General features: G+C 40.7%; 1 protein-coding gene across 2 annotated transcripts in view; it reads left to right on the forward strand.

Moving 5' to 3' along the window:
- The window catches only part of Ctcf (CCCTC-binding factor), a 47,534-nt gene that overhangs the window by 2,084 nt on the left and 28,151 nt on the right, over positions 1 to 17,299 (forward strand). For both annotated transcript variants that reach the window (XM_028854384.2, XM_028854385.2), the window contains exon 2: positions 4,947 to 5,063. The gene's annotated coding sequence lies outside the window, so the exon portion shown is untranslated. The remainder of the gene's footprint in view (positions 1 to 4,946; positions 5,064 to 17,299) is intronic.

Raw genomic sequence — 17,299 nt, forward strand, 5'->3', positions numbered from 1 at the left:
ATTGAAATCCTATGCAACTTTGTTTTTTGTGGTGCTTGTGCATGCCATGCAAGTGTTCTACCTTTGAGGTATGTTCTCAGTCATTCAGCATTTCATCCCTTCTTTGAACTCCAGAATGTTCTTCCTCACCCTCCCCCACAATAAAATTGCATTGAGTAACTAAATGTAGTAGTGTCGATGGAATGCCAGGCTTTAGTAGAACCATATTTCTTTTTTCTTCTTCTAATACGCTAGATCCAACTATGTAATTTATTACATTCTTTAAAGTTTTACTGTCAAGTTTTGTGTTTGACAGGTGACATATTTGTTTATTAAAATAAGCTGCACAAACTCCAGTGGTGGTGTATACCAGTACTTTGGAAGTAGAGGCAGGAGGATAGGGAGTTCAAGGTCATCCTTAACCTTATAGCAAGTATAGGGCAACCCTTTGGTACCCGAGACTGTCTTAGCAGAGAGTAGTTGGAATTTGTGTTTGTAGTACTGGGGTTTGAACTCAGGGCCTTGAATAAGCTAAACGAGTGCTTGCTCTCTACCTCAGCTACATCCAAAACCCCTTTTTATTTTTATCTCTTAATTTTTTCTTTCTTTCTTTCTTTCTTTTTTTTTTTTTTTGGTTTTTCGAGAAAGGGTTTCTCTGTGTAGCTTTGCGCCTTTCCTGGAACTCACTTGGTAGCCCAGGCTGGCCTCGAACTCACAGAGATCTGCCTGCCTCTGCCTCCAATTTTTGGTTTTCCAGGCAGGGTTTCTCCATGATAACTTGGGGTCTGTCCTGGAATTCACTTTGTAGACCAGGTTGGCTTTGAACTCACAGGCCCACCTGCCTCTGCCTCCCAAGTGCTGGGATTAAAGGTGTGTGCCACCACCGCCCGGCTCCCCCTGCCCCCCTTTTTTTTTTTGGATGAAGTTTCTCATTAAGTTGCCCAGGTTCGCCTTGAATTTACTATGTAGCTTAGGTAGGCCTCCCACATTAAATCCTTCTAACTCCCTAATATCTGGGATTACAAGCTTGAATCCTGACACATTTAAAAGGTAAGACTGGTCAGGAGTTCATGGCAAAGTTTAGTCTCCAGTACTACAACAACAAACAAATGGCAAATATTAGCAAGACACAGTATGTTTGAAATGTCATGAAATCCAGTCCATTATTTTATACGATCAAGATTTTTAAAATGGAAAGAAAACAAATAAATCACTAAAAGAAAATAAATGGAGCTGGGTGGTGGTGGCCCACACCTTTAATCCCAGAGCTCAGGAGGCAGAGCCAGATGGATCTCTGTGAGTTCAGGCCAGCCTGGGCTACAGGGAGAGTTCCAGGACAGGCGCAAAGCTACACAGAGAAACCCTGTCTCAAACCCCTCCTCCCCCCCAAAAAAGAGAAGGAAATAAATGGGAATGAATTAATGCAAGATAACCCAAAGGGCCTACTTATTTTTAATTTTTTTGGGGGTGTGTATTGGAACAGGGTTTCTCTTTGTAATAGTCCTGGCTGTCCTGGAACTCACTATGTAGACCAGGCTGGCATTGAACTCACAGAGATCCTCCTGAGTGCTGGGATTGAAGTCCTGGACTACTGCACCTGACTTTTGGACCTCCAATCTCCACCACCCACCCCCACCCCCGGTTTTCTGTTTGAAACAGGGTTTTTCTTCATAGCCCTGGCTGTCCTGGAACTGACTATGTAGACCAGGCTGGCCTCACTCACACTTGATCTTTCTGCCTCCTGAGTATTGGGATTAAAGGTGTGGGCTACTACCCTGGGCTTTTACTTGATTCTGAACTCAAGTCTCAGACTTTCCTGGAAGTAGATTGTTAGATTGTACCCACAGAGCCGTTTTGCCCAGCCCATGGACTTACTTAATTTAAACCTATAACATGACACAGGTACATGACTGTCTGCCTGTACAAGGAAATCCTGTTTATTTAAGAGTAATTGGAAAGTTCTTGTTAGAGGTCTCTCCAACCTTGTAAGAAAATTTTTTAAGTGCAAAAGTTAACCTTAAGATGTTTTCTAAGAGTTTTAGGGGGGTTTTTTGTTTGTTTTTTCTTTTCTTTTTTTAGGATATTGAGAATTAAAGGAATTGGGACTAATGATTGTCTTGGGAGTTCCTTGGCAAAGTCTACATGTGGCTGACTAATGCTGTAGGGAGGAGTTCTATGGCAGAATCTTGCACACTTTTACTGACTGGCAGAAAATTACCTTTTGAGCCTTTTTTTCACCTAGGGGTTGCTGCTGGCATCACAGCTATCCCACAATGTAGGAATCCTGATTTGTCCAACTTTATATCCTATTTACATGTCTTAGCTCCAGATGACTTGAAACTTGGTAAAAATGACCCTTCAGATAGCTAATATTTGTCATGATTCAAGACTAAAAAGGAACTTCCAGGTTTAGGAAGAACAATAGAGGCAAATATGTGCAACATTGAAGATAGCTTTTTTTTTTTTATTATAAAATGTAGTGTTTTTTTTTTTTTTTTTTTTTTTTTTGGTGGTGTTGTTTTTAACTTTTTGGGGGCCACTCAGCTCCCAAATAAATACATGGAGATGTATTCTTACTTATGAATGTCCGGCCTTAGATAGCTGTTCTCAGATATGTAGTTTTGTCATTTTACATTTATTTTCAAGACCACTTAAAGCCAAGCATGGAGGTATATGCCTATAATCTCAGCACTCAAGAAGCTGCGGCTGGATGAGTTTGAGACTAACCAAGTCTGTGTAATGATACCTTGTCTCAAAAATACCAAAACAAAACAACAAAAACCCTTCTGGAACTAGAGAAATGGCTCAGTAGTGTTGAGCACTTGCTGCTTTTGCCAAGGATCCAGATTCTGTTCCTGTTACCCACATGGTGGCTCACAACCATCTCTAACTCCTGGTTCTAGGCATTATTCACCATCCTGTTCTGACCTCCATGTACTTACGTACATGTAAGCAAAACATTCATGCATAAAATAAAAAATAAATCTCTTATTTTATAAAACAAAATTTTAAACTTGTTGTGGGATAGGGCTATATATGTAGCCCTGGTTGGCCTAGAACCACTGATGTAGATAGATTAAGCTGGCCTCAAACTCAGTCATCATCCGGCCCCTGCCTCCCAAGTGTTGGAATTACAGGCATATAGTATCCTAAGAGGTTGTGGTAAATACCATAATACCATACAGACTTTTTCTAGTCACTGTCTTCAGATCTTCCTGGCCAGTATCATGGTACATTTTTTTCCCCAGTGGTTTAGTGTTTGAATGCAAAGATGTGGCATTATATAGTCTATTGATATACACCTCAAGAGTGGTGATATATTTTTCATATACTTGATATTTATAACTTTAAATTTTTCAGGGATGTAAATTCTATTGCCTTTGGTGTTATGGACTTCAATGTGAAATTGTTTCTTAGACAAAAATAACAGAAGAGCCATGCTATCGCTTTATCTTGAGGGTTTTTTTTTCCCCTTGAGTTTTAAAAGTATTATATCAGCTTATTTTATTGAGCTAGTTAAATTATGAGAGGGATCTCCTCTTCATTGTACTTTATATACCGAATTCTTTGAAAACTTTTTGTTGCCATTAAAGTTTTTTTTTTTTTTTTTTGGTTTTTTCGAGACAGGGTTTCTCTGTGTAGCTTTGCGCCTTTCCTGGGACTCACTTGGTAGCCAGGCTGCTCGAACTCACAGAGATCCGCCTGGCTCTGCCTTCCGAGTGCTGGGATTAAAGGCGTGCGCCACCACCGCCCGGCCGCCATTAAAGATTTTTATTTTATGTGTATGAATGTTTTTGCCTGCATGTATGTATGTATTCCATGTGCATACCTTGTGCCCACAAAGGTCAGAGGGGGGGTCAGATTCCCTGGAACTGGAGTTACAGACAGTTGAGAGCTTACACGTGGGTGCTGGGAACTGAACCTGGGTCCTCTGCAAGAGCAAGTGCTCTTAACTCTAGGCCATCCCTCCAGCCTTTTTTTGTTGTTTTTTTGAGGTAGTCTCACCTCAAACTCAATCCTACTTCAGCCTGGGCCTATGGGTATATGTCACTGTCTTTGAAAACTCTTCAGAGAGTACTTCACTTGGGAGTTTCTTTTTTCCTCTCTTTCTTTCCTTGTTTTTTTTTGGGGGGGGGTGGTGGTGGTAGGGCATGATCTCAAGTAGTTGAGGCAGTCCTGGAGCTTACTGTGTAGACCAGGCTGGCCTCAAACTCAGAGAGATCTTCCTGCCTCTGACCTAGAGTCTAGAATGCTGGGATTAAAGGCATTGGTAACCAGGCTTGGCTCTTTATTTTTTTTAAATAGAGATAGATTCCTTTCTGTCATTATTTGAAGCACGGCAGTTTATTTGTAGTTTAGGGGAGGAAAAATGTTCTTTAAAACAAGGATTTGATTATTGTTCTAGGATTTTCAAAGGTCTTCGGAAGCTTCTTTATGTCCCTTGTTAAGCTTACCAATTTGTGCTGCAAACTTATCGGTAACACTACTCACTGTTTACTGAAGATAAGGAAACTGCTAAAGGATTGTTATTTCAGCTGTAAGAATTAATTTTTGGTAGTTTGAGTGTAATGTGCCATGATTATAATGGAATACTGTCTTAGCAATCATAAATCCTTTTAATCTATCTGTATATATTCATTGAATGTCTGAAAAGTAAATGAATGTTGTATTGTTGGCCTGATAGGTATTCATAGAATGATTCAGTTAATACATGAACAGTTTATTGCCTGGTGGTGGGGGTTTTGTTGTTTTTGAGATAGGATCTTGCTTTGTATCTCCCGATGACTTTGAACTGTTGACAATCCTCCTGCCTTTGCTTCCCAGATTCGGACATTTAGGCCTTCATTATCACAACTAGCTGGTCTATTGTTTTTTCCTCCCAATCACATCAATCTACCCTTTTTATGCTGTTTGGTGTGTTTATGTAAATTTGCTGTTTCATTAAATGATTTCTGCTTTTCTTTTAGAATGACCACAAACCTAGAACCAAAGAACATGATGCACTAGCAGACAGACTTGGAGCTAGGGACTGGAGAGCTGGGTTCTGTTTTCCTTCCTCAAACTGATTTTGCAGCCACGGAGAGGTAAATGCCTTTTTCCATTGTTTGCTCTCTTTTTTTGGTTTTTCAAGACAGGGTTTCTCTGTGTAGCTTTGGTGCCTGTCCTGGATCTTGCTCTGTAGACCAGGCTGGTCTCGAACTCACAGAGATCCGCCTGGCTCTGCCTCCCGAGTGCTGGAATTAAAGGCGTGCGCCACCACTGCCTGGCTCCATTGTTTGCTCTTTAAAAGGGACAAGCTGGACCCAGTGGTGCAGGCCTGTGGTTCCTGCTTCTCCAGCATAGGTAGAATCACAAGTTGAAGGACACCCTGGGGAAGATAAAAACCTAAAAAGATAGGCATGGTGGCATCTGCCTGTAATCCCAGCCAGCACTCAGGAGCCTAAAAGGTGTAATGTTAAAGCCAAGATTCACTCCCCAGTACCAGGGGAAAGAAAGAGTATGAGGTGATGCCACCCTCTTGGGTCTAGAGGATTTTCTAGGTAATTTTCAGCATAGGAGATATAGCACATTGGGTAATTGAGAGCATGTAAGCTATATTATCCTGGGTATGAAACTGTAGTGCTATATACTAGGTGGTTGACAGGGCAGATAACTATGTTTTTCTGTAGAAACTTTCGGGTTATATATTTTGACCAGTAGGAGATGATGTGAAATGGTAAATGACAGTTTATAGTTTTATGAATTTGATATGTAACAGATGTGATTTTTTTGGAGAATCCAGTGTCTGGGATAAAATTTTTCTTAATTGGAGTTAGTCTAACTGGCCCGTGTTTGCCTTGTAGTGTGATAGTCATTATCAATTTTTGTTAATCTATGCTTTTTGCATGGGTACTTAGAAAAGACCTTATAAATATTGGGGTCTGTTCTGCTTTGAGATTTCTAAATAACTAAGTAGGATTTGAGATTAAATTACTTCCTTTCATGCTAACAAAAGCATCTTTTTTACCCCTGGGGGAAAATGTAAAATAATTACATTTGTGTAATAGTAAAAAGGAATTAAGAGTTGGAAGTTCTTTTTTTTTTTTTAATTACATTTATTTATTGTGTGTGTGTCAGTGTCAGTGGGAGTCTGCTACAACTTGTGTGGAGGTTAGAGGACAGGTTTTGGGCATCATCACTGTAGGGCTCCAGGGGTTGAATTCAGTTCGTCAGGCTTGTTGGCAAGCCCCTTTACCCGCTCTGCCATCTCACCCACCTTAAAAACGGAGACTTCAAATGCTACTCTTAAGTAAATTGAATTTGAGTGTATTATCTAAGTGGTTACTAGAGTTTTTCTTATAAGCCTTGTCTGGAACAGAGAAGGGACTAGGAATGAAAGGTCAATTCTGCAAGCCTGTTTTTAAATAGGAAGGCAAGGTCTGTATAGTAGTATTCTGCTCCATAAATTATGCCCTGCAGGTTCTTTAAGGAATGGTGATTGATACTGATCCCATACTAATAAGCTGCTGAAAGGAGAGGCAATACTGATTTGAAGAACTGTTTGAGGGAATGGGATAGGATCATGTTGCTTATTTTTACGTGTTATTAGTTGACTTAACTGTATTAGATCCCTATTTTCAAATTTGGATATGAATGCCTTCAAAGTACAAGGTGATATAATTTTATGGTACTTGAAGCCAAACATAAAAATGACCATTTCCTAGAGCTTAAATTATGCTAATTTAGGGTATAGCAAGTTAAATAATTTAGCTAGAAGTAACTTTAGAAAATTGTTAGATTTGCTAAGTGTGGTGGTGTATGCCTTTAATCCCAGTTCTAGAGAGGCAGAGGCAGGCAAATCTCTGAGTTCTGGGCTAGCCTGATCTACATGAAAAGTTCCAAGCCAGCCAAGGCTACTTATTGAGACCCTGTCTCAAAACAAAATTTATATTTAAATAAGTCAACATTTTTTTAAATTTAATTAAATTTAATTGTGGTTTTTTGAGACAGGGTTTCTCTGTGTAACAGTTGTTATACAGATGCTAGTTGTCCTGGCATCTGCTTTGTAGACCAGGCTAGCCTTGAACTCACATTGATCCTCCTGCCTCCGCCTCCCCAGCACTGGGATTAAATAAAAGTGTGTGCTACCACCGCCGGCCAAGTCAGATTTTTTTCAAGTAGAATGCAAGCTGTATTACTGTTCTGAAAAATAAAGTCTTCAACAAAATGAGTTATGAGTACCTTTGGTGGGAAGTGGTTTGTTTTGTTTTTGTTTTTTTATTTCATATATATTGGTGTTTTGCCTGCATGTGATGTCTGTTTATATATCTGTGTGAAGGTGTTGAATCCTCAGGAACTGGAGTTACAGTTGTGAGCTGCCATGTGGGTACTGGGAATTGAACTTGGGTCCTCTGGAAGAGAAGCCACTGCTTATCTCTCCAGACCTAGGAAAGTGTTTTTTATGGGCATCACAGTAGAAACATTTGAGAGAAGTGATACTTTTGTTGCTGGCTTATTGAGACCGACTCTGGCTTTGTAGACCAAACGAAACAATTCTGCCTCAGCCTCCCATGTGCTGGAATCCTAGCCATATACCACCTAAGCATACACCACCATGCCTAGCTGCCATTAACTCATGCAGCATGCATGCACACATATACAGGAATATACATGCTTGTGCTCTTATGCATATGGAAGGTCAGAGGACAACTTGGATGAGTCAATTCTCTCTACCAAGTAAATTCTGGGGATCAAATGCAGGCCATTAGGTTTGGTTGCAAGTGTTTTTATGCCCTGAACCGTCTCACCAGCTCCAGCTTAGACCTTTATTTAACACTTTATATTGATTTTTGAGGGTTGAGAATATAGCATTGTGGCAGAACTCTTTCCTAGTGTGTGTGAGGCAGGTTTAATTCCCAGTACTGGGGAAAACTTGTCATGGAGCTAGAGAGCTATCTCAGTGCTTGCTGCTCTTGCAGAGGACCAGGATTGGATTCCTAGCACCCATCTGGTGGCTCATAGCCATCTGTAACTCCAGTTCTGTGGAGGCCCACAAAGGTTTCCTAGTGAGATCTGAGCTTGCTTTACCCAGCAGAGCTGCATTAAGACTATTGCTTGACCTCGTGCATGGTTACTAGGTGATTGGAAAGGGTCTGCACTTGCCTGTGCTGAGAGGAGGTCTTTTGCTGTACTCCTTGGCATTCCTATAAATATCCCTTTAGAAGAGACAGAAGGAGCTGGTGGATAAGAACCTAGACCCTCCCAAGGCTATCTGTGTTTCTGTTTCTCTCCCTTTATCCTTCTATCTAAATCTCTTATCCCTCATTCCTGAGGTAAAATGTGGGAGCCCATCTCCCAGCTGGCCTCCCACACAGTTCTAACATTATTTTGTATCCACATTCCTTGCATTTGGCTGGATCCCTGGATTTTCATGTACATGTATGACCTTCTCCATAGATATATAGCATTGGCTACTACTTTTAGGGTCAGGTTTCATTACTGGATGTCCATTGTTAGTCTCTATACAATACCGAGAAACTTCTTTGGTGCTCCTAAACAGAACACAGTATTTCTAAAAAGTGACCTGTTTGACAAGTTGTTTTAGAAATCTAATATTCCTTTGTTCTTTAAATTTCTATGAGTATTACATAGTATACGTGTGTCTTTGCTTTTCAGATTTTTCTGTTCATTCTTTTATTGTCTATATTCTATTCTATGACACTGTTATACTCGCTGAGAATATTGGGGATTGTTCCCAACTCTTGATCTGTGTTAAGAGCATTATGTTGCTATTTATTCTTACCATTATGCTATGAGGTATAAGTATGTTGAATATACGCTGTGAGATTTCTGACTTGTTAACCTTATAGGAACCCTCCTAACCAATTAGAAATGGTATTGGTTCTATCCAGTAGCCATTGTGGTAGTACAATTTGATCACATACTGAGGAGATGCATTATTATTACAAAACTATGAGCTTGCCTTTCTCTCCTAAAAAAGTTATCTTTCAGTATTGGTGGTACTCAAGGATAGAGATGAAACTTGAAGACTTACCTCTGTGAGATATGATTAGTTTGAGATGACTTTACAGATTTTTTTTGTGTTTTTTAAGATAGGGTCTCTCTATGTAATCCTTGAACTCAGAGAGACCTCACCTGCTTCTGCCTCTTGAGTGGTGGGATTAAAGTCAAGTACCACCATGCCTAGCAGCTTTGCAGATTTTATCTAAAAAGTGAACAAGCCAGATATTGTAGCTCACACTTATATTCTTAGCACTCCAGAATTGAAGGCAAGAGGATTCCAATGAGTTTGAGGCCAGTGTGAAGCCTTGTCTCAAAAGGGGTTTGGGGGCAGGGCAGACATCACATTAGGAAACAATAAACCTATATTTAAAGTGTTACATTTTAGATCAACTTTGAGATCATGAAACACAGATTCTGTATGAGCTATGACTACAGTCTTAAGTCAGCTGTTCCTTTTCTAGGATGCTGGGAATGGAGTCTGACTATCAAAGAGGCCAATCTCCATTTCCTTGAGTGCTTAGATTATAAACATGGGCTGTCCCGGGTGGTGGTGGAGCACACCTTTAATCCCAGCACTCAGGAGGCAGAGGCAGGTGGATCTCTGTGAGTTCGAGGCCAGCCTGGTCTACAGAGCTAGTCCAGGACAGGCTCCAAAGCTACAGAGAAACCCTGTCTCAAAAAACAAAACAACAACAACAACAAAAAACCCAAAAACATGGGCTGTCATGCCTGGTGACATGGGGGCCCTTAGGATATAAGGTTTGTCCATCTCACGTTGAATCAAAATCTCTATTTTTTTTTTTTTTAAGTTCTCCAGGTGATTCTGATACAAAAAAAAGTGTATGTGAGCACCACTGCTCCTGGTTGCCCCACCAAACATAGAAACTTACCTGTTAGCTCTGTATAAATCCTACTGTGTGTGTGTGAGATTTATTCCTCTTGTGTAATTATTAGTGATAAGCTTATCACAGAGTCAGCTTTCTTTAATATTTCTGTGTGTGTGTGTGTGTGTGTGTGTGTGTGTGTTTTGAGACAGGGTTTCTCTGTGTAATAGTCGTGGCTGTCCTGGAACTCACTCTATAGACTAGGCTGGCCTCAAACTCAAGGATGTCCACCTGTCTCTGCCTCCCATGTGCTGGGATTAAAGGCATATGCCACCACCTCCTAACTTTCTTTAATATTCTAACTGATAAAAGCTTGTAGGACTGTTCCAAAGACAGACTGAGCTGCTTCTCAGGGTTAAGGGAGGCTGTGGTGATTCTTGGCACAGTCACTATTAGGAAAATAAGGAAAAGCAAGGTGTTAGCTTTACCCTTAGTGTTGTTGTAGAGAATGTTGCTCAAGAACCAGCCTCCCATTGATAGTGACAATAATGTTGACTACCCTATTAACCTTTTCTTTTCTCTGTGCAAATGTTTTAGTAAGTATAACAAATAGGCTACTCTTAATAAAGAGCCTTTGAAACCAGATTATAATAGTAAATTTGAGTTTTTTGTTTTTTTGTGGTGCTGAGGAATGAACCAGAGGCCTAGCACATGCTTTACACTCTAGCATTGGGTTTCTGTTAAGCACTTGCTTAGCATCTACAGGGCCCTAGGTTCAGTATTCAGGACCACCACCACTACCATCATGAGGTTAGGGGTGAAGTGGATTTCTAGTTTTTGGGGGCTGGAAAGAAGGCTCAGCAGTTGAGCACTTGCTGCTCTTGTGGGAGACAGAGCTTCTATTCCCAGCATTCACATGGCAGCTTACAAATAGAGGTAAATCCAGTTCTAAGAGATTCTGACTCCCTCTTCTGTCCTCCCTGGGCACCAAGCACACAAGTGGTGCACATACATACATCTGTGCAGGCAAAATACTCATACACATAAACTACAAATAAGTCTTGTAAGAGAGAGAGAGAAATTGTAGCTTTAAGCAGTTCTTGAAATTCTTTTTTGGGGGGGGTCTTTATTATTTTTTTTGTTTTGTTTGTTTTTTTTTTTGAGAGACAAGGTCTCACTATGTGACTCTGGCTGTCCTGGGATTCACTATGTAGATCAGGCTGGCCTCAAATTTAAGAGATTATACTGGCTCTGCCCCCAAGTGCTGGGATTAAAGGCGTGTGCCACCGCCTGGCTCTATTTACTTAGTTATTTATTTAGATTTTATTTTATGTATATGGGTGTTTTTTCTGTGTTTATGTCTGTGTACCACAGTCATACTTGGTACCCACAGAGGACAGAAGAGGGCATTGGGTCCCTTGGAACTGAAGTTACATACGGTGATGGTGAACTGCCATGTAGCTGCTGGAACACAAACCAAGAGCAGCAAGTGCTTTAGCCAACTCTCCAATCCCTTCATTTGTTTTAATCCACTCACTCACTGTGTAACCTTGGCTGTCATGAAATGTGATATGTAGACTAAACTGTCCTTAAACTCAGAGAGATCCCCCTGCCTCTGCCTTCTGAGTGCTCTTTTGGTGTTTGTTTACAAACTGGTGTGGGGGCATACACTTGTAATCCTAGCACTCTTTGGAGGCTGAGGTAGAAGATCACAATCAGCCTAGGTCACAGTGAGGTGGAGAGAGAGAGAGAGAGAGAGAGAGAGAGAGAGAGAGAGAGAGAGAGAGAGAGAGAGAGAGAGAGAGAGAGAGAGAGAGAGAGAGAGAGAGAGAATTGAGATTGCTTGTGGAGGAGGCAGGTAGATCTCTGAGTTCAAGGCCAGCTTGGGCTACAATGCAAGTTCCAGGACTGCCAGGGCTGTTTCACTGAGAAAGCCTATCTTGGAAAAAAAACAAAAACTAAAAAAGGAACACTGGACCACATGATATGGCTCACAACTTTGACTCCAGTTCCGGGGTCCAGCACCTCTCTGACACACACACAGAGAGAGAGAGAGAGAGAGAGAGAGAGAGAGAGAGAGAGAGAGAGAGAGAGAGAGAAATAAAAATAAATCTTTTTTTTTTAAAGATATGGAAAATAAATTAGGTTGCATGTGTGTAATCCAAACTGTCAGGAGGCAAGAGGCAGAAAGATTCCAGAAGTTTCAAGACTAGCCTGAACTGCATAGTGAGTTGCAAATCAAAGTATTTACTTTGTTCTCTGCCTTCTGTTGATGTCAGGTTCATATTGACCCTTGTTGGGTGACCTTCATGTTAGACTTTGATAATTAATTGTTAATTTAAAAATTTTCTTTGAAACTATTAAAACTTGGGGCTACTATTCCCTCCTTTACTGTTTTTAAAATAGGTTCTCTTGTAGCCCCAGGCTGGTTTTGAGCTGTGATCTTTCTGCCTCTATTTCCCAAGTGCTAAAGTTGTAGGAATGAGCCACTTTGCATGGTTTATTTGGTGCTGGGATTCAAACCCATTGTTTAGTGTATACTAGATCAATTGAACTACTTGGGGCCACTTCTTATTTTTGAGACAGGGTCTCACTATGTAGCCCCAGTTGGCCTGGTATATGCTATGTAGACCAGGCTAGCTTCAAACTCATCCACATGAGCTCTGGGATTAAAGGTGTGTACTACCACACCCAGCTGGAGCTACTATTTTTTTGTCTGCATAGTTATATATTATGTCTAGTTTGCTACCACAGGCTTGTAATCTGAGCTACTTGGGAGGCTAAGTCAGAAGGATCATAAGTTCAAGTCAATCTACAGGAGTCTGTTTTACAAACAAAACCAAAACTTACTGTTGGCAGATAATTGCTAAATACCCTAACTTGTCTCCTAGAGATATGAAAACTGTCTTGTTAACCCCACTCCCTCATGTTAGGCAGGTACTTTGTCACTGGGCATATTTTATTCCCAGTCCCCCTTCATTTGTTCGTTTATTTGTTCATGTAGGGCTTTTGAGACAGGATTTCATAAAGCTCAGATAGGCTTCCAGCTCTGTAGCCCCTGACACAGTCTTGAACTCCTGATACTCATGCCCTCATCTTCTAAGTGCTTGCATCACCACACAGGCCTTACTTTCTGTTTTGAGACAAAGGTCTCTGCATAGTCCTGGCTAGTCTGGAACTCACTATGAAGACCAGGGTGACCTTCAAGTTGTCAACAGCCCTTCTATCTCTGCCTTTCAAGTACAATCATAGACATGTACCATGAAACTCAATTTTTGGTTTTTGTTCACAGTATCTCTGTGTAGTCCTGGCTCTCCTGGAACTCCTTAATCTTCCTGTCTCTGTCTGCTGAGTGCTAGAATTAAAGGAATAATGCCACCATATCCAGCCCAACCCAGTTTTAGTATCTTATTATCAATAACAGATTATTTGAAGTACAATAACTATTTTCTCCAAGTGACTAAATGGTGCAATGATGAATATGACATGCTCATCTGGGTAGTTTCCTCTAGGAGTAATTAAGTACACTTACTGTATTATCTTATATGATAATACATTACTAAAATTATGTAGTCAAAAATTAATACCTGGGCATGGGATTGCAAATTTGATGCCAGCCTGATCTGCTTAGGAATTCCAAGGCCACCCTGGGTCACATAGTGAGTCTTTGTCTCTTAAAATGGAAGGGAGGGAGGAAAAGGACATAAATAGTGCAATGAAGAAAATAAATTCGTGTTGTTAGGCTTTCACTTAGCATGTAATTAGTCTTTTGTTTTTCCATTTTCTCTTCCTGCAGTTGCCTTGTGCAAGAACCATTTATATTTCATACGACAGTGCACTAATATGTGGGTATCTGCTGTCTACCTAACATTGTTTTGTAGCTATTGCTTTCGAGAATACAGAAGACATAATTCTTGCCTTTAAGATTAATGGTTTGTTGAAGGAAGATACAGATATAGTTAAAGCAAAAAAAAAAGTCAGGCTGCCCTGGTCAAGGTTGAAAAGATTTTGATGTAGGAGATGTTTGAGCTAGAAGAGAACAAGACAGCAGACGCTGGTGTAGAGATGCCAAGCAGGGAGCGCTCAAAGATGAGGTCAAATGAATAGCAAGGATGGGAACAAACTGTACAAGCTGGGAGCTAAGCCAGAGAGTCTGAACTTGATTCAGTAAGCATCAACCATTATGAAGGGTTTTCTATTACATGTGTATTAGAGACAATCTTGCTGTGTAACTCAGTCTGGCTTCAAACTTCAAGATCTTGTCTCAGCCTCTTGAGTGTTGTATAAGCTGAACCATCATACTCAACTTTGTGGGTTTTTTTGTTTTTGTTTTTGTTTTAAGATTTATTTATTTGTTATGTATACAGTGTTCTGTGTGCATGTATGCCTGCAGGCCTGAAGAGGGCACCAGATCTCATTGTAGATGGTTATGAGCCACCATATGGTTCCTGGGAATCGAACTCAGGACTGGAAGAGCAGCTAGTGCTCTTAACCTCTGAGCCATCTCTCCAGCCCCCAGCTTTGTGTTTTAAAAGTCTATGTTGCCCAGACTGCCTCCAAACTCCTGAACTCAAGTGATCCTCCTGCCTCAGTCTGTCATGTAGTTGGGACTAAGGCATGTGCTCCTATCTTCCTTCATTCATCATGAGTAATTGAGCCTCATTTTAGAAAGATGTAATCAGTTACTAAAACGATCTACAAGCTTTAGCCACAGAGGTCATTTTGTTTTTCATATGACACATCCTTGTACATATGTGCACCCGTGTGTGCAAGTGCATGTAGAGGCCAGAGGTCGGTGTTGTTTGTCTTCTGCCTTTTTGAGTTAGGGTCCCTCACTAAATCTTGAGCTCACCAGTTTAACTATATTGACTGGCATGCAGGCCCTAGAGATCTTGCCTCTACCTTCCCAGTACTGAGATAATAGGGCCATGCTTCCACCAGCTTTTTTGCATAGATAGGGTCTGGAAATTGGACTCAGATCCTCATGCTTGTGTGAACAACACAAGCTATGTCCCCAACCTGTTTTGTTTGTTACTTTGTTTTTGCAGTAATAGAGATCAAACCTTGGACATCAGACATACTAGGCTCTCAGCTATACCTCTCAGTCCTATTTTGTTTTGTTTTGAGTGGTTTTTTGTTTGTTTGTTTGGTTGGTTGGTTGGTTTTTGTTTTGTTTTTTTGAGACAGGGTTTCTCTGTGTAGCTCTGGGTGTCCTGGAACTCGATCTGTAGACCAGGCTGACCTTGAAATCACAGAGATTGTACTGCCTCTGCCTCCCGAGTGCTGGGATCAAAGGTGTGCGCCACCGCTGCCTGGCAAGATCATACTTTTCTTTATTCACATTAACAGTTACTAGTTTCACTGCACCATGACAAACATTAGAAAGTAACTTTTCAGACAGCCACAGCCAAGATGCTGCCACACTGTTTTTCTTTCATTATTAATGAAGTTTCAGTTTTTTCCCCTTTTATCTTCCATTTGTTTGAGGCGTATATTTGATTGGATGCTCAGGATAGGACCCAGGGTCTAGGCATGCTGAGCAAGCCTTCTGCCACTGAGCTATACATATCCTTTGCTGTTACTACCAGTTGGAGTTTTGTTGGGTTTTTTTGAGGGGAGGGTGCCTGATAGACTACGGGGTATCTTTGAACTCCTGGTCCCTTGCCTATACTTCAGGAAGAAGATTATAGACTTGAGCAAACTGTTCCTAGCTTCACAATTTTCTGTTTGTGTTCTTTGCCCAGCTTTCTCTTTTGGCCCTTACCTTTTTCATACAAATTTTATTGTGTTTTTATGTAACAAAGTTAATGTATTGTCATAAAAGTTGCAATACACTTTTTTTTTTTTTTAAGACAGGATCTGTACAGCCCAAGCTTCCCTCAAACTCCCTGTGTAGGTGAAGGTGACCGTGAATTTCTTCAGATTGTCCTGCCTCCATTTTTGGATTGCTAGGATTATAGGTACTTGATATCACTCCCAGTTTATATACTGCTGAGGATTGAACCCAGGGCCTTCCTTGTGCATGCTAGGTAAACACACTGTTAACTTTGCTATATCTCCCCTGCTATTTTCTTTTTAATTTTGTTCAACGTAGGTTTTATTTGTTTCTTTGCTGTGCTAGGAATTGAGCATGCTAGGCATTTGTTCTACCATTAAACTGTTCCTGTTTAGTAGTTTTCTTTTGTCTTTTTTGTTTTTGTTTTTTAGCTTAAGGTGATCACTTATATTTTCTTTTTCTTTTTTTCCCCCTTTTGGTTTGTTTGTTTGTTTTTGGTTTTGTTTGTATGTTTTGGGTTTTTCAAGACGGGTTCTCTGTGTAGTTTTGGTGCCTGTCCTGGATCTTGCTCTGTAGACCAGGCTGGACACGAACTCACAGAGATTCACCTGCCTCTGCCTTCTGAATGCTGAGACTAAAGGTGTGCGCCACCAGTGCCTGGTATATTTTCTGTTTCTAAGTATAATGCCTTTGTCCCTCTTAGATCTGAAAGCTGCTCATCTATGCCTGATTTTTTTCCCTCTCCTTTCTGATGTTAGAGATAGAACGAATTTAGGACTTTTAGTATGCTTGGTATGTTCTTGATCTAGCAGGCTGCCTGAGAGGATATATAGTTAGGTTATGGCATGGGAGCACAACGGATCTCAGGTGTCTCAGAGTTAGGTCTCTGTGTCTGCTCTGTGAAGAAGTCAGGAAAGTACTTGGGAACTCCCAATTGTCTAGATCTCACTTGCTTAATCTGAAGGAAGCTCCTCCTTCCTCTTCTATCCCGCAAGTGATGGAATGTTAGTTTATTTTGATATTCTGTAGTGATAGAAGATACAACAAGGGATCTGTTCTGAGAGTACTGTTGTAGTGATAGGACTACAACTCAGTGGTAGAGAGCCTCTCATAGAGGTACAAGGCCCTGGATTCTATTGCAAGCATTGCCCAAGAAAAACAAAACCAAACCCCAAAGAAACAATGTATCTTTTTATAGTGATACTGCAGTCCCCAGAGTAAAACTGTTTTACTAAATTATTTTCTTGGTTAGTGATAAATTGAGGATGACAGTCTTCCTTTCTTTATTCTCTATCCGTGCCTTTGAGTTTAGAAAGTAATAGGTAGTAGTCTGTGTGGAGAGATAGCCTTTAGGCTCTGAAACAGATTGCGGATACAGGTTTGAAAGTGTGGAGATGATTTAAAAGGATAGTGCCAGGAGTGACTACAGAACCTTGGTGTGCTCCAAGAAGCTGAAGGAAGAGCTCTCAGAGACACGGGGAAGGACAGGAAGCAGCTAAAGAAAGAAGCTTAGGTCAAGGAAAATGAAAAGCAATGTTGTAAACCCTTTTTAGTAGTATCATTCCACAAAAGAGGTTTTATAAAACCTAGGAAGGTGTGGTCGGCACAAACAAGAGGAGAGGAGAGAGATTTAAGCAATAGGGAACTGAGTATTTGAAAGCAGGAGTCAAGAAGGGAGGAGATGGATTAGAACAGTTAACACAGGCAAGGCAGTTGG

Source organism: Peromyscus leucopus, chromosome 5 (genome assembly GCF_004664715.2).
Source record: "Peromyscus leucopus breed LL Stock chromosome 5, UCI_PerLeu_2.1, whole genome shotgun sequence".
NCBI classification, from domain to species: domain Eukaryota; kingdom Metazoa; phylum Chordata; class Mammalia; order Rodentia; family Cricetidae; genus Peromyscus; species Peromyscus leucopus.